The sequence below is a fragment of the Caloenas nicobarica genome, chromosome 2 (assembly GCF_036013445.1).
Source record: "Caloenas nicobarica isolate bCalNic1 chromosome 2, bCalNic1.hap1, whole genome shotgun sequence".
Taxonomy (NCBI): Eukaryota; Metazoa; Chordata; class Aves; order Columbiformes; family Columbidae; genus Caloenas; species Caloenas nicobarica.
In genome coordinates, this window is record NC_088246.1 from 104,112,395 (window position 1) to 104,134,473 (window position 22,079).

At 43.0% G+C, this 22,079-nt stretch overlaps 1 protein-coding gene across 1 annotated transcript in view; it reads right to left on the reverse strand.

Annotated features, from left to right (window-relative positions):
• Positions 1-20,079, reverse strand: part of ZNF407 (zinc finger protein 407) — a 352,047-nt gene extending 331,968 nt beyond the window's left edge. The window contains exon 1 of the mRNA XM_065629772.1: positions 19,995-20,079. The gene's annotated coding sequence lies outside the window, so the exon portion shown is untranslated. The remainder of the gene's footprint in view (positions 1-19,994) is intronic.
• Between the last annotated feature and the right edge of the window lie 2,000 nt (positions 20,080-22,079).

A 22,079-nucleotide genomic window follows, 5' to 3' on the forward strand; every position in this document is an offset into this window, starting at 1 on the left:
GGAATTCATCAGAGAAAGTACAGAGGCACCACCTCATGCTGATGCCTGAAGAAAAAAATGCTGGAAGTCTTAAGGTTTTTTCTGCACTTTGGCAGCAAAAGATAACACTCACTCGAAATTGCTGTTACTTGGAACCTGGGTCTTGGATTTTTTACCCTAGAAACCTGATCCTAAAAGCCCTAACTCTGTTCTACTTTAAAATATAAGGAGTATGAATTTCTTAGACTGCTATTCTAGTGTTTAAAAGATTTACTAAATTTTCATCAACTTTTACTGAAAATTAAACCTACGAGACAAAAGAAAGAGATAGCTTTATTGGCCCCTTGTTTTATGCCCTCATACCATATGAGAAGGACCAAGAAGCCTCCATCGTCACAGTCTGGGACACATTTGTCTCCTAACACACACGAGCAGGCTCCAGGAGGCAGCGGCAGCAGCACAGGTGGAAAGGCCAACACAAGTGGCCAGCTGCCTGCCCAGAACACATTTTTTTCTTAGTAAGTTGAACAAAGATGCAGAAGGGAAGTAGGAACTAGAAAACATTGCAAGGAGGTAGGAGGAAAAAAAATGCATTTTTTGAAATTGAAATGTTCTGTTCATTTTTTATATAACAACAACAACAACAAGATAGTGAGCATTTTTCACTTATTTATTACACAGCTATTCACTAAGCAATAGCTCACTGAAGATAAAAAGGAACCTAGCAAATACCATTTTAACTTAAAGGTAGGCTGATATAATAATAGTTTGCATGTGTTTTATCCATAATTAATGCAAGTATGCCAAACATCCAGAGTGAAATAATTAAAAAGCCTCATACATTTAATGTGAAGTTAAGACACCAAAACTGTAGAGAAGGCATAAAAAGGAGGAAGGATGGCAGAAGATAGAAAGGGAAATTCAACATGTTTTAAATACTAGTATTTTCTGTGTAATCGTTTTCTGCCTTGCCTGTAGCTCCTTAACGACATTCCCTCAAGGAAAACCAGGCCCACATGGTTTAGCTTACTGTATCTATCTCCATCTCTTGAACGACTGGGGCAAAGAATGCATGCAATAATTTGTGTGCCTATGCACACACCTCTCAGTGTTACTGTGCATCTTGTTTTCCTCCTGTCAGCAGCTTATTCAAGTAGCTCAGCTGAAAAGAGCTACATGAGTTTTTGGCTGAATAGGTAACATAAAGAGTTAGGATTCTTTGTGTGGTAGATTAACAAAGTTTCCGGAGAAGTATACAGAGTGTATATATGCTTCCACAGAAAAGGTGAAATTAATAAAAATAAAAGCATTCTGATGACACCTGGTGGCCACTGCACACAAGGAAGTAATTGCATTTCATCTGAGAAAAGCAGATCAAACAGGAATGTGTTATGTGTTTCTTCGACAAACATATCTACAGAAATGGCAGCTGGTATTATTATCAATTAGAATATATATTCATTGGAACATATATGTTTACATATCTGTATATATTTGTGTTATCGGTATTAACACACACAGACATCCTCAACAATCTGAATTATTAGCTTATGATATAAAGACAAAACCTGGGTTTCTGTACAACAAAATAGACATGAGCACACTAGCAGTATTTCAGCTCAATCCTGTAAGACATATGAAACCCAGACTTTCCTTTCAGTTTTTATTCTCCAGCTCGGGTGCTTAAATAAGGCAAAGGGCAATGGGGAGCAGCACAGTGGAGGCGGGGGCTGCCTTGCACCAGGGGGCACCTGGGAGGTCTCTGGGCTATAGGTGCTGCCCCAAATCCCTGCCACGACACCTCGGTCCTCCCGCACACTTCAGCAAAACAGAAGCAGCAGCCTTCGCTTCTTTGTGTCACTGGCTCTCTAATGAAAAGAAATTAATATCCACCATTAAAAATTAGTACAAAAAGGTGATAGCTGTACACAGATCTCAGCTACAGAGATAAACCCTTCACGCACACGGGAAAAGCTGCATGTCACATCACACCTTTGCTCCTTAATGGTTTCTTATAATACATGCAAGCAATCACAACAGTACTGCCAACTCCTTCGCAACATGTAGAGGGATTTTTTTTCACCCAATAACCTTAGGTGATCATCACTAAGACTTTGCATAGGTGTGCAAAGCCTGGCTTTCTCCACAAAAACTGTTATCTGCTTTCAGGTGAACAAACATGCTTTAGGTGAAGTCACTGAACATCCTTTAAAAGCTACATACTAATACTTCTGCACTCTGAATAGTTCAGGGAGTTACCATGGGATTTTATTCTAATTTCCATCGCTGTCTGTATTAAGGTGGAAACCAATACAAGACAGCAATGGGAGACGGACAGGTGTGACAGGAGCATCGTGACTCCAAGTACTGGCAATATGAGATGATACAAAAACTCTTTGTGACTTCCATGATGCTTGTAATACTGATCAAGAGAAACTATTATGACACAATGTGGGGCCTCTTCCCTTCCCCACCCCCAAGCCCTTCACTGGAGTGAAGCCATGTAGCTACAAAAGGTGCCTTCGCTCCAGCATATGACAGAAGAGAGGCTGAAAGCCGAGCAGGCTTCCACTTCTCCTCAGCAAAACCCACTCCTGGTCAGCAGATGGAGAGCGAAGGTGAATGAGTGAGGAGGCAGTGCTATAGCCACAGGCTCTGTACACCCAGTAGAGAAGGTCCAGAGGATGCCTCAGCAGCACCCATCTTGGACCACAGCCCATACAGTGAAACCACATCTCCCCAGGACAGGTCCTGGCCAGCGAGAACTGAAGGAGGGAAGGAACAGAGGAGGAGGAGAAGGGACAGCCCTTGCTTATACCATCACCTACAAAACCCCTATTTACCCCTTGTCCAAAGCACTCACAGTACTGATACTTTGGAAACAAGTACCATGAAGGTTTCAAATGCCTCTGCTTAACAATAGTACCCATTTAACCCCATGTCTATTTGTTTCAATGCAACAAATTTGGTACCTACCTACATTCGTCCCCGAAATTCAGCTATCTTCCAGAACTAGCAACGTGCCTAAGTCCTCTCCTAGGCTTGACGTGAGACACAGTGCATCCCCGAACAAGGACTCACCTGGCAATTAAAATTTGCGTTTCTCCTGCAGGAATGCTGCATGCAGTGCAACGTCAGGAAAAGCTGTGCTGGGGACCGGACCGCTTCCCTAATACTTACAAAAGTTATGCACCTTCATTCTGTTATATCTAAGAGCTGCACTTTGCTTACTAGTTTTCTGTTACTTGGGTATCCAGTGTGCAAAATCTCAATATTTTGAAGCGCACCACGTAGCAGCTACGCAAGACTACAGAGCATTTCCTTCAGTTGTTGGCTTACCACAAACCCGAATCTCTGGTTGGCACCCCACGCTATCAAACAGCCCCCTGGCCAATATCAGTGACAGAGCCCAAGTTGAGGCAAGTCTCCTCCTCCCTCCCCCCGAGCCCGGTGGCCACAAAGAGCTGTCGGCTGGCGTGATCAGGTAGCACTGCTCCGCAGGCTGGGGAGACACGTGCCAGTCAACCCAGTGGCCTCAGCCGCTGCCTCCTGCTCCCCAAAACCCTCCCGGGCAGGGGTGCAGCATCGTGTGGCAGGAGGTCACAGCAGGACCATGTGGTGCTTCTCCAGGCAAGGGGACCTCAGGAGTTGGGTCAGGGCTGCAACTCATGCACGTGGCCTCTGTGTTTCCTTGGTATATCACTCTCTTGGGAATGTGTTAGGAGAGTGTTATTGCTAAAAATAGTACTAATTCTCTGAAAAGCACCGAGTTAAAATCAATCCCACAAACTTTCCTGAGATCAATAGGTTTTAATGAACACAGAAAACATACTCTGTGGCCACCACGGGCAAGTACCCGGAGAGCAAGCTAGAGTAAGAAATTACACTTGCTCCAACGCTTTCCTGGGAGGAAAAAATTGACATATTACTAAGTAGGCTATCACTCAGCTCAAACGCCCCTGGATCTGAGGGAGGACAAGCTCACCCTTCTGGGCGACCCACGTGGTGATTTATCACGGCAGAGTGCAGCCAGGACCCAAAGCCACTTTTCCCCACTGCCGTCAGGCAGGTTTTGGCACTTTGTTCTCAGCTGCCCCAGCATCCCGAATTGCAGACCCAGCCCGTTCCTCTGACGGAGCAACACGGGTGCTGTGGACTGTGAGCCAAATGGGCTGCTGCCTACAGCGGAGTGCTGGCGGAGCGCATTTTTCTCTCAGGTGGTAAAAATAATATTTAGCCCTGTGTTTCAGTCATCAATAGTCATTTTCTTGGTATTCGTCCCATGAAAACACTTTTAACAAGTGCTACAGGACCTCTTTTCCCAGCTGTAATCATCAGTGGAAAAGAGACAACAGTCTAAAATTAAAGCTTACAGACAACACCAGCAAAAATGTTGTTTTATGTCTTTTATAGTGAAACCTAATATTCAGTGTGTTGTTTCAGCTTGTATTTTCCAGAAGACTCAGGCAGTACATCCTATGTTTTCCAAGCACTACAATTCAGATTTTTGCTTTCTGGTAAATTCCATAAATATTTGATAATCAAATGCAACTTCTGTTTTGTCAGCTCTGCAGCCCTTCTTATTCTAAAGCACCAAATTCTTTTGCTTTTCATGTGCAGCATGAAAGAAATTCACTTCTAACAGTGGTCCTGTAATTCCATTTTACAATTTAAAACATCAAATAGCATATGCACCATTTTTGCAGAATCTAGTATCCAATATTATTTCTATAAAGTAAACAATACAGAAGACTTTACTGGTTAAACCTTTGTAACAGTACAAATCACAGCAATATAAATATGCAAAGGTTCTCATTACAACCGTTATACTTTTCTCATCAAATGCATTCTGCATTAGCATGCTAAGGAGAGCTAAGTATTCTTAAACGCACATACAATTAAAAAAAAAAAAAAAAAAGCCCCTTTAATGGCTATGAATTCCTCACAAAATCATCTCCCCTCCAAATGCACACACTTGGACTTTCAACTGCTTAGTAGGCATCCTAATGCAACTATCTGTGTTTTAAATGACTGAAATACCCACAAACGTCTACATCCAACTGAAGTCACTGGGAACAGGGCATTTGAAAGTCAAGGTATTTCTTTAGGTGCTTAAAAAGGATTCAGAAAATAATGTCAGAAATCCAGATTTCATTATTGTATCAGTAAACCTTGTTATTCAGAATTGAATAAAATGACATAAATCCTCATTTTTGTAATTAAAATTAGGGGTTTTTTTTAAATTTTGAAAACTTGGCAATTAAGAATGCTTAGCTACATCAATAACTCGTTCTCCAGAATGCTTCAAAAGAAAAATTAAGTTATGTTAGACTATTTTTAATAACTTGTAGATTTCAAAGGTGCCCAATTAGAAATGAAAAAAGGACTACAGAATAAAGGTAGCAAATGCACAAATTCAATGCTATTAAAAGGCAGACACATGAGATCTCATGTATCTTGTGCCATTTGTAAAAAGGTTGTTTTATTATCAGTGTAACTAATCACAATGAAGCCATCTCTTACAACCAAAGACATTATAATGAATTTTCTTTACAGCTACAGAGAAATGGGATTTGCTGTTCCACATCAAACTAGAACAGGCTGTATAAATTCTTCTTCATATTTATTGTTAAATGTAATTTTTATCTATAAAATCAGCCATGAAATATTAAAAACTGAAACAACAAAATTTATATCCTTTACTTAATTTAGTTTAAACGGTCTATTCACTAAAGAGAGGGAAAAAAGGTTACATACGTATTATAGTGCGCCCTCCCCTCTTCCCTCTAAGCATTTCCATTATAAACCTCCTGGTTTTTGGAATTTATAACTCGGTTGTAAAAATTCACTTCATACTTAGGTATACTTTTCCTTTCACAAATTAAAAAAAAAATCTGTTGCAGGAGGAGGGCAAGAAAATATGTGAGAGAAGGAAGAAAACAGACTAAGAACTTTAATGCTCAGCCACTTAAATGAGTAAATAGAGGCCATCTACTGTAATTCAGACACACCTTGCACCCCCAGGAACCAGTGGGAGATGATCAGCTGCAGTCGCTGTCTTGGGGGCACAAGCGCCTGAAGTCCAGGGGTGCTCACGGCTGCCCCAGGTGACACTGCGCAGCCTTTATTTAGTCTGTAACTAACTTTATCCAACACAAAAGGAGCTCTCTTAGCAATTCTTTAACTGAATTAATCTGGCACACACAGAAAACAGAGGATATTTCCAAAATACATATAAACTGAAAAAAGTTCAGTAGAAGATATTATTATACCTACACACTCTCCTGACACACTCTCAAAAAAAGGTAAATGAGCAAAAAGAACTACAAAGTAAGAATTGTAAGGATCTAGTAGACATTGATATCATAATTATTTTGATATCATAATTTGATTTGCAATAGAGATGAATAGTGAAGAGAAAGAATGAGATAGTTGGTGCTCTATGACAAATAAAACCTTAAAGCAACCAGACGCAACAGCAAAGGCTGCAAGTGTAAAATCAGTGACCAATTTATGGAGTTTATGCCAGGTCACTAAAAGGAAAAAGATGAAGGAAAAGGGAAGGCTGAACCAGGTGACAAGGATGCTCTAAGGCAAGGGTATCAAATTAATTTTCATCAGGGTCCACATCAGCCTCGCAGTTGCCTTCAAAGAGCCGAATGTAATTTTAGGAGTAGTTACATTTATATAGTCCTAAAATTACATTCGGCCCCTTTGAAGGCAACCACGAGGCCAATGCAGCCCCCAGTGAAAATGAGTTTGACACCCCTGCTCTAAGGGTTCGGGTGGCCCTGTGGAACAAAAATCTCCACTCAGTTCCAAAAATTCAACAGTCCAAAATTACGTAAGCCTGTATCCACCAGGGATGTCAGGCACTACGGAACTGCTCAATGTCAAGCTTTAAAATGTCTGGAACAGAAAGCGAGAGCTGGAGTCCTGAGTTAAGTACTGGTTACCTCACACACAACGCACAGATGGAAGAAAAAAGCCAGTTCCTGCTCAACCCACTGGGCACAGCCTCCTCAGCCAGAGGGGACAGACAGCGAGCACAAGTCCTAACCCCAGAAAAGGAGAGTTGTTTGGTATAGCAACCTGGAGAAAAGGAAGAAAACACAGGCTCTGCCGAGCTACTGCCGCACTGTTTACCTCTGGGGAACCTGGAAAGCCTTGTTCTTGCACCCCAGGCATGTCAGCTGTCCCGGGGTCCTGAAACCGGCCCCTAAGCAAAGCTCCCTCCTCCAAACCTACTGGAGGTGCTCCGTAACATGATGTCCCCTGCTTCTGCAAACAGCAGAGCTTCAAGCCTGCACACCTCACGCAGGGATCAGTGAATCTTCACAATGATTCAGTAAAATCCACTTCCACTCTCTGAGTATTTTATTTTTTATGTTAATAAGCGCATAGACACCAAGATTTTCTATTAGCATTCATTACATTCATTTATGGTAAAAAGGTATCCATTACAAAAACAGGTATTGACCAAACATATGCAAACACATACTAGTTGTTCTACTCTTCAGCTGTTAACTTAGTGGAAAGACACCAAGAGTCCATTAGAAGCACTTTGTAGAACTATTCAAACAAATAAGTATCTAAAAGAAAAACCTTGACAACTTTGCATTTTATAATAAAGAACATTTTACAAAGTACTAGAATTTGGAGGAGTACTAGTCTTGAAAATGTATAATAGCTTTAAATTACCCTTATTTGGAATGACTGGCATGACTGTATTATCTATATGGTTTTACATCACTTTATCCAGCCAGCTGGCTGAATCATTAAAAATATACAGGACTGAGCTTCGGTTTGACCTGCAGTGACTCCTATATGTATTCTCAACATTAACACAAGCGCTGAATGCTACTAATCTTCAGCTTGTAATAACTGATCAAAGAATACTGCCCTGTAATTCACTACAAGCTAAAATCATAGTGCTGAACTGTGCATTTTCAAACAAGTGGTTTATAGCTCTAGATTTAAAATGCAAAGTTTCCATTATATTTAATAATTCAAATGCATGCTGTGTTATGGTTACATTTGGTGACTGGATTAGTAGTGCCCCAACTGAGCTAAACAATGCCTTTTTCCTATTAGAGTTCATATTACCATATTATCTATTTGTTTAAGAAAAGGAAGAAAAAAAGCACAGCAAGGAAGAAGGAATAAAAAAGAAATATGAATATCAAACATACTGAAAGACAGTGAGGACCAAGACAGCAAGAAGGCCTGGTATCAGCAAAATCTACTCTAGCTGAAAGCAGAAAAGCTGCAATATCTGTGCATTTAAAGTATGAAAACTTTTGTAAGAAAAAGAATATTTTCCATTTGTCAATAAGGGTTCTCACTGAGTCTGTTTTCCTAGGGGCAGTCTCTACAAATTTAGGGAACACAGATATTGCTGTCAAACAGCGGACTCTCTCAGGCTGTCAACTTCTTAATCGGGGTCTGACTTCACTAGAAAGTGTGAAACTATGTAATTATTTATGCTTGGCAATTCTTATCGTTCAGACAATTACAGCACTACGAACATGTTCTTTTACAAAGCAAAATTCCTACCGCAATTTTATTTTAGGGAATATACCACCCTTTTCCTCTGCACTTGCTAGGTGGTTTATTCAAACAAAATTTAAATAGTATGTGAAGTATTTCTCCTCTCTCAAAAAAGATACCATTGAGCTTAGAAACGTAATTTACAGAGATGAAAAATCATTTAAAAATAAAATCAAAATAAAACCATGGCCATAGTGATATCAGCTGAAGTGTTCTCAGCATTGTCAGATTAGTTGTCACCCAAAGCTCTGTAATTAGAAGTCAAATGACCTTTGAGTACTTACAACAAATGTTTACATAAAATATTATTTGACCCCATGAAAAGACACACTCCTTACATTTCTGCACTTCCATACAACATTTACGTATAAACTTCAGAGATTAACTTCGTTTTCATGTAAAGTATCTTAATTATCTTCGTAACAGCAGCAGATTTGAAGACAGGCTTGTGTGCCTGAAAGCCAGCCTACTTCTCCATCTTTAGTAGCTGGTGTAACTTATTAGCTCTGCCTGTAAGCCACCTCCTAAGAAATCTACCCCTGACAGGGTATTAACCCATTGCATCCAAAATACAAAGATACCCATTCTCTGACAAAAAAAGTTCATTCAACACTGTACCCCAAAATACACTATACTGATACCAGCAACGTCTAAAACCCTGACGATGTGAACAAAGAAAAAGAACAGGTATCCCTGCAAGCCAACGTTCACCTGCAAAGCTCAGCATGTTTTTCACCTGGAAAGCAAAAGTGAGCAGCTCCGACCGAGCTGGCAAAATGCGTTGTCAGGTTTTCGTTTGTCTTCTCTGAAGAACTGTCTGCTCTACCTAATAACCTTGTACCCAAGGAAGATTGCTTGGGTTTGAGATAAGGAGCTCCTTATGTCTCATGAGGTTTCTGCTTTGGAGCAGCAGAAGGGACACCTCCACTGCCACACCCACATCACCTTTCTCTTCAGTCTCTTCCTCGCCTTCCTTCCTCGGGTTGACATCCCTATTGCAAACTCCTTGGGCGACACAAAGAAAACCAGACAGAGAACAAAGCCAACATTCAACCCTCTGCAGGTATCATCAGAGGCACACACAAAGGAGTCAAAGAAAATACTTGTCAAGAATTTTCAAGCTACTTAGACTTAGAATGGCTCTCAAATTCACAAGTCTGTAGCTTTGACAATTAAAGTCTAATCAGAAACAACTTAAAAAAAAAAAAAGTTTCTTCATAAAATATATCTGCACGGTTCCAAGTAACAACACTACTACAAAACCTCTGCTCAAAATCAAAGGTCTATTTCTTGGAGTAAGATTTGGACCAAAAAAAAAAAAAAATCCAATTTTATTTCTTTGGTTTTGTATGCACAAATTATGAGGTGGAGAGCTTGTGTCAGGTTCTGATTTTGATCATTTTGACGCAAATTGAAAAAAATTCTGTTAAAGTAAGTGGACATATTCCAATTTATAGTCAAGTAAATAACATCAAATTCTAGTCCCAGGATTTCTTTCCTTCCTGATTAAATTACATTAATGTACACTCAAAACAAAGCGACTACTGCTAGTCATACTATTTTTTTTCAGCAGAATAACTTCACTGTTAACAAAACACCACATACACATGAAATCGTCAGGGTTCAGGCCATCTACACGAAGCCTTGCAGTAACGAGGCTTATAGCAACACTATAGTATGTGGGCACCAACAGATCACCCTAAATGTAGAATAGAAGTGAACCTGCTTACTGTAAGGATGTATAGGCCACTGTTTTTCCCTAAAATACTTTTTATTAACCTGATATGTACATGAGATATCAAAAAACACAACACACTGTCTTCTTACGTGGAATGCATGAGGAAAAGGCCCAAAAACTAAATATTGTATCTTCGTATTCCTAAAAGGTTTGACATAGTATTTATTGCCACATTACCCCTAATTAGCAGTTTAAGCTTGTTAACAAGAATAGTTCTTTTCATTTAAGGTAAACAGGAATTATTTTTCCATTGTATAGGTAAAACTTGTAAATAGGACAGCTCATAAATTCTAAGATGAGAGAAACTAGGAAATGATTCATTAAGGCTTAGGTTATAAATTCAAAACATGAAGCATAACGTGCTTAAAGAAGAAGGTTTTATTTTTAAAAGCATTCATTAGGCTCTCATCTCCAAGCCTCAGACTTGTAAATAATTTAAAATGAAAATGCAAACAACAGGGAGAAAAAAAACCAAATGCAAGTCAAATCATTCCATTGTTGTACCAATAAAACTCAAAACAATAGAAAAGAAGTTGGCATATTTTGAAGATACCATCCAGAAAACATTTTTATGTACTGTATCTTTGAACCTAGATATTATGCTAGCACTGGATCCAATCCAAAAAAATTAGCTCTGACTTATAACAAGAAGGCTGTGCCCAGTAAAGGATACACATGCTAAACTAGTAATTTTTAGTATTTATCGCACTTTGTTCTTCAGCTGCCAAAACAAACAAGCAAGCTGCATCTCATGGATGCTTTTAGATATTTTATTTTTCCATTTTGACTTTTTAGAAATGTATATCTTATTAACAATTTATATGACATAAGGCAAGAACCCCCTTCCTTTTAAAAAGTAAGATAAATCTAGGTTTGCCTCACATGGGGAGCATGAAAAGAAACAGCCTTTACTTCACTGGCATCAAAAATGGGAAGAAAACAAAAGTAACAAATCAAACAGAAAATGTGAAAGGTGGAGAGGGACTTTTTACAAGGGCATGTAGAGATAGGACAAGGGTAATAGTTTTGAACTGAAAGAGGGTACATTTAGATTAGATACGAGGAAGAAATTCTTCACCATGAGGGTGGTGAGGCACTGGAACAGGCTGCCCAGAGAAGCCGTGGATGCCCCAACCCTGCAAGTGTTCAAGGCTAAGCTGGACGGGGCTTTGAGCCACCTGGTCTATTGGGAGGTGTCCCTGTCCACGGCAGGGGGGTTGAAACTATATGATCTTTAAGGTCCCTTCCAACCCAAACTGTTCTATGATTCTATGAAAACAAAACACAAGGATCACTGCTGTTGTTGCTGCATATCCAGTGTCCCAAATCCAATGTCAATACACCCCTGCAGAAGGTGTGTTACACAGCAAGGAACTAGGACAGAGCATCATTTTGCCTTTATTAATTTATAGCATTTGCTACCCTTTTCCCAAGTACTTGAAACAATCCAACTTAAATGCAACATATGATTTCACTTAAACATTCAACGGAAGACAAGCATGCAACAGGCATTTATTTCTCCTTGTTAACACACCATGTGGGATTGCAAAACGCAAAAGTGCAGTATTTCTATGCCAAGGTTCTTGGGAAGATAGGCATGTGTGCTGGGCATCACATGAACATCAAGACATGCTCCTCAGAAGCCTTGAGCTTACTGCCCACACCCCACATCACAAAATCTGATGCTTTTCAGCCTCATCAAGCTTCCTGTGTGGGTGCAGAGAGTGAGCAGGAAACCACAGAATCATAGAATGTTTATGTTGGAAAAGACATTTAAGATCATCAAGTCCAACCATTAACCTGGCACTGCCAAGTCCACCACTACACCACGTCCCCTATCAGCTCACCTACACGTCTTTTAAACACCTCCAGGGATGGTGACTCCACCACTTCCCTGGGCAGCCTGTTCCAATGCCTGACAACCCTTTCCATGAAGAAATTTTTTCCTAATATCCAATCTAAACCTCCCCTGGCACAACTTGAGGCCATTTCATCTCAATCTATCACCTGCTACTTGGAAGAAGAGACCAACACCCTCCATGCTACAACCTCCTTTCAGGTAGTTGCAGACAGTGATCAGGTCTCCCCTCAGCCTCCTTTTCTCCAGGCCAAACAGCCCCAGTTCCCTCAGCTGCTCCTCATCAGACTTGTGCTCCAGACCCCTCACCAGCTTCGTTGCCCTTCTCTGCACTCTCTCCAGCACCTCAATGTCTTTCTTATGATGAGGGGTCCAAAACTGAACACAGGATTCAAGGTGGGGCCTCACCAGCACCGAGTACAGTGGCACAATCACTTCTCCAGTCCTGCTGGCCACACTATTCCTGATACAAGCCAGGATGCTGTTGGCCTTTTTGGCCACCTGAGCACACTGCTGGCTCATATTCAGCTGGCTGTCAATCGACACCCCCAGATCCTTTTCCGCCAGGCAGCTTTCCAGCCACTCTTCCCCAAGCCTGTAGCGCTGCCTGGGGTTGCTGTGGCCCAAGTGCAGGACCCAGCACTTGGCCTTGTTGAACCTCATGCAATTGGCCTCAGCCCAATGATCCAGCTGGTCCAGATCCCTCTGTAGACCCTTCCTACCCTCCAACAGGTCAACACTCCCACCCAGCTCGTGTCAGCTGCAAACTTACTGAGGGTGCACTTGATACCTTTGTCCAGATCGTTGATAAAGAGATTAAACAGAACTGGCCCCAATACTGAGCCCTGGGAAACACCACTCTGACCACCAACTGGATTTGACTCCATTCACCACAATTCTTTAGGCCCAGCCCTCCAGACAGTTTTTTAACCCAGCAAGAGTACACCCATCCAAGCCATGAGCTGCCAGTTTCTCCAGGAGAATAGTGTGGGAAATGGTGTCAAAGGCTTTGCTGAAGTCCAGGTAGACAACATTCACAGCCTTTCCCTCATCCACTAAGTGGGTCACGTCATAGAAGGAGATCAGGTTGGTCAAGCAGGACCTGCCTTTCATAAACCCATGACTGACTGGGCCTGATAGCTTAGTTGTCCTGTACGTTTCACAGGATGGCACTCAGGATGATCTGCCCTATAACCTTCCCCGGCACCAAAGTCAGACTGACAGGCCTGTAGCTCCCCAGATTCTCCTTCTGGCCCTTCTTGTAGATGGGCACCACATTTGCTGACCTCCAGTCAATTGGGACCTCCCCAGTTAGCCAGGACTGCTGATTGAAAGTGGCTTGGTGAGCACCTCTGCCCGCTCCCTCAGAAGAACCCTTGGGTGGATCCCATTCAGACCCATAGACTTGTGTGTGTCTAACTGGTGTAACAGGTCATTAACCATTTCCCCTTGGATTATTGGGGCTTCATTCTGCTCCCCGTCCCTGTCTTCCACCTCAGGGGGCTGGGTACCTGCAGCCCAACTGGTCTTACTATTACAGACTGAGGCAGAGAAGGCATTTAGTACCTCAGCCTTTTCCTTGTCCTCTGTCACTATGTTTCCCCTTGCATCCACTAAAGGATGGAGATTCTCCTTAGCCCTCCTTTTGTTGCTAATGTATTTACAGAAACATTTTTTACTGTCTTTTATGGCAGTAGCCAGATAAAGTTCTAGTTGGGCTTTGGCCCTTCTAATTTTCTCCCTGCATAACCTAACAACATCCTTGCAGTCATGAAACTAACCGGCACTTCGAGCGAGCTGCAGGCACACAGCAGGTGTGTGACTGCGCTGAGCACACACACCTTACAGCCAGACGGTGCTCACTAGAGGCACCAAACCTGCCAGGCAGCACATGGGCTGCTGTGGCAGTTGCATCACCCCTGATAACATCCAGAGCTTTCAATACAACAGCTGATGGCTCTTTAGCACCTTTTATGTCCCACCATGGCTGGCCTCACACACCCACCTTGGTCAATGCCAATCATCACATCCTTCCTCCCTGGGACACCAGTGACTCCAGTCACATACACCTCTCATTTGGGGGAGGAGGAGGGGTGGAACCACAGGTCAACAGACCAGGTCATCAGTCAAAGAGGCACTCCAGGCCCAGAGAACCTACTGGACTATGCCCATAAATGACCACAGCTCAGATCCAACCTGGCTATAAAATGGGGTCCCTGCCAAAGACCCCCTGTGAGTGGCCTTCTCAGATCAGCAGGACTGTGATCTGAGCCCTCCCCTTAGATTGGGACACCATCTGAGACTCCCTGGGACTCCTCCTTGGTGAGTGACTATTTCTCCCGGATATATCCTTGAGTGAGTCCTTGGTCCCCCCAGGCAAGCAATTATTTCTTCTGTGTATCCTTGAGTGAGCAAGGGTTCTCTTTGGAGTGACTGTGTGCATGTTGTGGATCATCATCCTTGTGTGCTCATATGGTAAGAATATACCCAACTGGTACATCGAACCTGCAGTTTGTTAAATGTTCTCAGAGTTCTGATTGACTTCAGATTACACCCCCACCTCCGCTTGCATTGGTTTCTGTTATTTGGTTTCTGTCTGCCATTAGGTTTCGGTTGCAAATTAAAGTTGGTTTAAGCTTATTATTTGCTTGGAGTCATTTTGGGGTGCAAACATGAGAGCAGCAAGTCTGATGCATCCCTCGCATGAACCGACACTGCTAGGTCACCCTTGTTACGCTTTTCCCTCGAGCACAGAAGTGGGTGTTGCCAACATGCTACATATCGCCAGTACAGGTAAAGTAAGCCAGCCTCCTCCTGCTAAGGCAGGTCTTAAAAGCAACTCTAGGTGGATTATTTCATACATTTATAGCAAATGTTTATAGCAAACATGTTCCACTAACTTACCAAAAGCAAACCGGCCCAACCACTAACCCACCGAATGGAAATGGGCAGGCCACAGGCTCTTCCAGAGCAACCCCAAGCGTAAAAACCTGCCTTAAGAGAGAACTCACATGTACAGAAGAATAAAGCCATACCAGAGCTCTTGAAGCCAGAATGGCACCAGAATAGCTTGTTTCTGTCATTGCTTAAAGACCTCCACACTTTTTAAACTTCTTGCTGACATGTTTCCTACAGAAATATTTGTATACCACCTAACTGTATGGATTCCATAATACAAATACAACACTAAACAATTATTTCCATACAAAATTACAATATAACTATTTGGATGAGTTTTGTTACACCTTGTAATTGCAGTGAATTTTAACATTTGTATCGATTTTTTAAATCTTTGTACCTATATTTTGAGATGGACTTTTGAAACACCAAGGATGGGGCTAAGGACAGCAAGAAAATTTCTAACTACAATGAGAGAAATACCAGACAGGAAAGCATCCACATACATGTTTGTAGCAAAACAGTAATATGCAGAGATGTACACATCCAGATCTAGAAATCAAAATACTACATACCTGCATGCCTCCTCCTTTGCCATTACCCAAGCCACACACACACAATAGCTTGTATTTTCAGACCCAGAAGGCAGAGGCAATTAAAATTTATGCCCATACCACTAAGGACCAAAGCAAACCAAGAACATTTGCAGTCTCCCAGCTCAGTTAAATATAACCTACAACATTATAGTCAGTAGTTCAGTAGTGGGCCAGACTACTCATAAAAAGGTCAGCCTGTTGTAGAACAAGCAAACAAAGCAAAAAATCAGCAACCAACAACTCTGCTAATGCAAGACTGGAAAGCAGTCATGAGTCATGCAAACAAGCATTTTACTTTTGGAACATCCTTACTGCCTACTTCTAAATGGCACTTGGGTTATTTCTTTGTAAAGAAGCGTGTGAGTTGGCTAGCACTTACTGTGATTTTTCTTTTCATATTGACAAAAGAAGGTAATTAGACATCTTTCTGCTCTAAAGCTATAGATCGCTGTCATTTTATGAGTTTGGGACACAACCTTCTTTCATCTTCACATGTTGAAGAACTAAAATTAAGTAAAATAAGAAAAATTCCACGTATATTTAACATAAACACCTAGAATGGGCTATAGACTCTTCTGTAACTACAGACTCTTCACTAGCAGATGGCAGGAACAGGATCACCAGAAGTCAGAGTTACAGAGCAGGAAGGTAGGTATGGTTAAACATACAACTTCTTTCTCCAAAGCAAAAGAATTTCTGCAGGTGAGAAATCAGAGATTACAAGGACAAAGTCTTTACATTTTTTGCTTCTTCACTGGTTTTATATGCACAGGCTAATGAACACTTAGAGCTTATGTCTTAGTACAGGCAAAATTACAAAAATAAAAAAGTACCCAGTTTAGAAGAAAATTAGGTATATTTTATTTAAGCTTTCATACAATTTTGTGTAATGCCATAATAATGTCCACTGCAAAGGCAGACAGACGAAAGATTAAACCACTTGAACATTATCAGAGAGATCTCACATGAACTTTGACACTCTGAGCCAGGCAACATTTAAGTGGTTTGCAATGCCACCTCCTGTGCAGCACTACTCCTAATTCATTCTCTCCAAAACATCCACGGTTAATCCTATGACTCTTATTAGCACCAAGCATCACCAGAGAGGCACGCTGCTGATTTCCTACATGCATCTGTGTCCACCAAGAATCACTGTTGTTCACCCTGCTCAGAAGGAGCGGCGTTCACGGGCCTGCGCTGCCGACGGCCAGGCTCTGGGCATCTCTGCTATCCACAGCCAGCAGGGCAAACACAAAACAAAACCTTTTGGGGTAGAAGGGTAACCAAGAGTGCCCCACTGGCCGCCTGCTGACTATTAACCTGCCAAAATTGAAGTACTGTTTCTGTTTGGCTCCTTATGTCATACAAAGCACACGATGCCAAGTGGCTACTTTTGTGAACAACGGAGCAGCTCTTCTTTCCCCATCACCACAACCCTCTAATAAAAAAAGTCACTGAAAGAGTAGTATCTGCTACATCTGTTGAATCATGTCAACTTGCCTTCCCTCTCAGGCCCTATTGTTGGTGATGTGCTTTCAAAGGAATCGCCTGTACTCCAGGATGTGCAAACTAAAAAGTGAACCCAGTAATTTTAACATGTACCAGAATACCAAGGCATTAATTTGAACAAATGAATGACTAGACCAGACATATCTTAAACCAATGTTTTTACACGAGTGATGGGATCATCCATCCAGGGCAGCCTTTTTGTTTCCCCAAGAAACAGAATATTTAAATACTAAACCATCTTAGGAAATACGAATGTAGGAGCTAATGTAGATCACCAATTCCAGTTTGACCACATTTCATATGCCAATCTGTCTGTAAATTTTAGCTCATGCACAAACCCACAAGTGTGTATACATTCAAAGATTTTAAAAAAATAGGTAAAGCTATGTTTTTCTTAATGTTGTGCATACTAATACAAAAATGCTGTTCATTACAAAAGATTTTTAATTGAGTACTGTGACTGACACCTGCTTCACACACATTCTTTCTCCAAGTAATGTTTTTCTATAAAAGGAGACAACACAGCTTAAGCTTTAAAAATGTTTCTAACAAAGAAAACTTTTGTGCAAATAAATTAGAAATTTTTAATGCTGTTAACTACGTAATAGTTCCTACAGAAAAATGATAGTAAAGGATCGGCTCAATGTTTTTAACTCAGGTCATTTGAATTACATTTCCCAAAATGCTAATAAAACTGACATGTTTGAACATACTGAAAAAGTCACAGTCCATCATCATGCTGTCACATCAGTGCATTTGACTTTTTTCAAAATGTATGGATTATAAAATTACTGCCAGGCTCCATATTTTATATATAAAAGCTACAATCTGATTATATGTCCATGCTAAAATAATTTATGAAATAATGGTGGAACGACTGTAATGTTACTTCTATGATGAATGTAACTTGCTGTGAATAGTCTGGGAGATTGCAGGAGACCAAACAGAAGCCCATAATTGTCTTCATCTTTCATGAACAGGTGTGACCTGGGAAAAATATAGATCCCAACATCCAAAGCTCCAGCCTCATGTGAACATCTTGATTACTCATGTTCTGATATAGGAATGGAAAAGAAAATTTATGACCTTCACAGGCCACACCTTTAGATTATTAAGGTAAGAATCAGGACAAATTACATGCAATGTTTAAATTATATGCTAGTCTATTATTGTTTTGCACCATCAGCAAATCACTCCTGCCACTATTACCCTTGCACTTTTGGATTCCCATTATTTACTACTCCCTAGGTGTTACCATCATGCTTAGTATGATATAGATGAACATGAATACATGAAAAAAACCCAAGGTCTTGCAAGTCTGCATCAGGACAACTACACAAAGAAGGCAAGAGGGTACAGGAAAACAAGAATTAAAACTATAACTACGCGAATTTTGAGATCACCAATAGCTACAGCATACAGATCACAAACTAAATGCTTTTTCCTTTTCTTTCTCCTTAACTGACATTATAGTTTAAGATGAACATTATGGTTCACAGGCCACACTAATTGAAGGTGCAACAGGAAACTTGTCGTAACAAGGAAATTCAACAAGATTATAACCTGTCTCTCAAAGGCCACCTAAAACGGCTAGTTTTAATCATCTTTCCCACTGAAGATGCACGCTTTTTTAGCAAATGTATAAGAAATTGCCACGCTAGTTATGGGAACTGGTTTTCCTTACTGCAATCTCACAGGTTCCCTGAAAGTCCGCCAACTCCCTAGAGAGGACAAAATCATGTTGAAAAACATCAGATCGCGAGACCGCTCTGTTTGGTGATTTAAGCATAGTAAAGGGAAAACGGCTTCAACTGTTTTGGAGGGGTTTTTGGTTGATTGTGGTTTGTGGGGTTGTTTGGGGTTTGGGTTTTTTTTGGGAGGGGGGAGGTGTTTGATTTTTGTTTGGTTTTACCACTTGGCAGGAACTGCTTACAAAGCTCCCGCAGTCACACGTGTTGTTACTCACTGCCAGCTGCACAACTTCTCAAGCTCATGCACAATCACACTAAAACAACCTTCGGGAAAGGAAAGCAAGAAGAAGCGGGATTCGACCAGCAAAAGCCTTTCCCGGCAGAGCTGAACCCCGCCAGAAGTCACACCCTCCTGCGTGCAGCCCAACGGCACCGCACGGCGCAGCCGAGCGCCGCGCCTGCGCAGACCCCGCGCTGACGGCGGTCGCGCCTACGCGCAGCGGTAGAAGGGCGCGCTGCCCGGTACCGTCCCCGTGCGGCGGCGCAAACGGGCCCCCGCCGGTGTCCCCTCATTCTCCCCCACAGCGCGGGAGGTGCGGGAAGCAGCCGCGGCCACCACAGCCCGGCCCCCGCCAGCCCCGCGCATGCGCGGCGGCTCCGGCCAGCCCTGCTGCGAGGCGGGTGGGCGGGGGGGTTGAGACGGCGCCCCTGGAGCGCACGCCGGCCGTAGCCGCAATGCAGCCGGCCGAAGCCGCAATGCAGCCGGCCCGGCGTTCCCCCTGCCCTGCCAGGCCCGCCGCTCTCCTTTCCCCCCCGCCGGCCGCCTGCGGCAGAGCGGAAGGGAAGTGCCGCGGCCCGGGCCGGCTGAGGGAGCCAATGGGCGCGCGGGGCGTTCTTCCCGCCCTCGGCGCCTCGGCCACTCGGCGGGCAGCGGGGGAGGAGCCAGGGACGGGATTGGCTCGGCAGAGCGCTGCTGGCCGCCCGCCCACCAGGAGCAAAAAAAACGACGGTAGCACAGAGGCCCAAAAAGCCCGAGGGGAGACGACGGCCACGCCGCCGGCCAACCGCGGCCCCGCGGCCGCATGAGCCTCCCCCTCCAGGGCCCGAAGCAGCAGCCCGCCCCGCGCCGCTGAGCAGGGGGGCGACGCGGCCGCGTCCCGTCCGGCAACACTTACGGCGCGGGGGGAGCCGTCCGCCTCCGCTTGTGATGATCTTGGTCACAAGTGGCGCGCCGTAGATTCGCCGTCTTGCGTCACGCCCGGCGCGCGGCGCGGGGAGGGAGGGAGCGAGGGAAGGAGCGGGGTGGGCGAGGCCCGCTCACGTGACGCGGCCCCGGGGCGGGAGCCGTTGAGGCGCCGCTCGAGCGCCCGGCGTCGCCTGCCGCCGCGGGCGCGAGGGGCTGTGCCCAACGGTCGCCGCGCGGGGCGGGCGCGCGCCGCCGCCATCTTCCTCCTTCCCGGGCCTGGCGGCGGCAGCACCACCGGCGCCCTGGGCGCACCGGTCTGCTGCTGGTGCTGCTCCCCGGGCCGCACGGTTCCCTCGGCGGGCAGGGCCCCGGAGGCAGGCTCCGGGGGTTGGTGCTGACCCTCCTGGCTGAGGGGGTGCGCGCCGGTGAGGCCGCAGCCGCGCGTCCCGGGCGGGGGCAGGCAGCCGGTGCGGGCAGGAACCGACAGATGGGGTGTTTGGAGTGCTCAAAACTGCACCTTCATTTGCGCCTGGAAAAAAATGCCTTGTGTACGTGTGGCCTCCTGGCGCTGGATTGCACCTTTATAACCATTGTGCCGTGCGGGGGTGTACATAAAAGAAATTCGTGTTTTTACAGTCTGCCTCGGCATGGGCAGTGCAGTGAAAATCGGCGCTAACCCATGGGATAGACGTTTTCAAGGAGTGGGAAAGAGGTAGATAGCACACAGCAGTTTTTTCACTAAGGTTATCAACTGAAGGACACACAAACTCCAAGCTGCAATTTCTGCATTTTTCAGAGGGTGCAGTTCAGAAGGGGAACATTTGAATGAGGCAGGGAAAGCGGGGGCTGGGGAAGGAAGGCAATTTGTATAACATGTTATATCTTCTGAGTTCATGAAAAAACGATAATATTGAAACACTTTTATGCTCTTTCCCAGATTCTTAAGCTAAGTCACATGATTAGTATAATATCAAAATTAAAAGAGTGTGGTCTAAAGAGTGGTTTGGCATCTCATGGAATGCAGTTGCTTTTTCACAGTTGCTTATGTTTTTGAAAATGCATGTCTACCATTTATGTTTTTATTACACAGTTTTTTAGTAGATAGAGTATTTTAGTTAAACAGCATTTTGTGTTCCTCATGGGTGTTGCGGGGGGTGGGGGGGTCAGTGGAAGAGAATATACTGTGGTGAATGCGTTTGGAGTTCACTTTTTTCCCGTCGTACAGCGTATGTAAGGCACAGTCAGGCTTACTAATTAGGTCAAACAACTTGCAGTTTCATTTAGCCAATTAGTCATTGGCTAATCTGTTAGCCTTACGACACAGCATTGCTTATTCTGGAGTGGGTTGTAAAGACTGTAAGAATGGTTTGCAGATGAAACAGTCATTGCAGCCTGAGCCATTCATCAAATGAAAATGGAGAACCCAGATAGATGACCATGGGCCATCAGTTATTTCATCATCTGCTTACTGAGAGGGAACATACAGGGGGAGAAGGCATGATCATGAGAGCTGCAGTTTTGGAAATTGAAATATTTCTAACATTTCTAACAGAAAAATTAAGAAAGGCAACGTTTTTAGGAATAGCCTGAAGAGGGAGCTATTGGTATTGTAGAAACAGCAATTAAGGTAGAATTGCTATTAATAAAAGGAAAATTATATCTGTGACAAAAATAATTTTTGTAATTTTAAGCTCCATTTATTAAATGTTTACAGGCATGCTTATGTTTGATATCCTGGTTTAGATACATAATTTCAAAGTCATGCTGAAAATTTAAAGGCTTATTCTTTGTTCTGAAATACTTATACTGATTATACTAAAATGCAAATGAAAGAAGTCAATGATTAATTAGTACTAAGCATTAATTAGGTAATAGAGTAGTTTATAAAGGGATTGTAAATATAGAATGTATTTATTTTGTAACTGAATGTGACATTAGGAATTATTTCTTCCCTGTCAAAAAATTGATTTCACTAGAAGTGTTGCTCATTGAAAGAGCAGTAATCTTTACTTAGCTGTATAATTTAAGTAGGAAAGGTAGACAGAGTTTTAATATTCCATTATCATTCATGTGC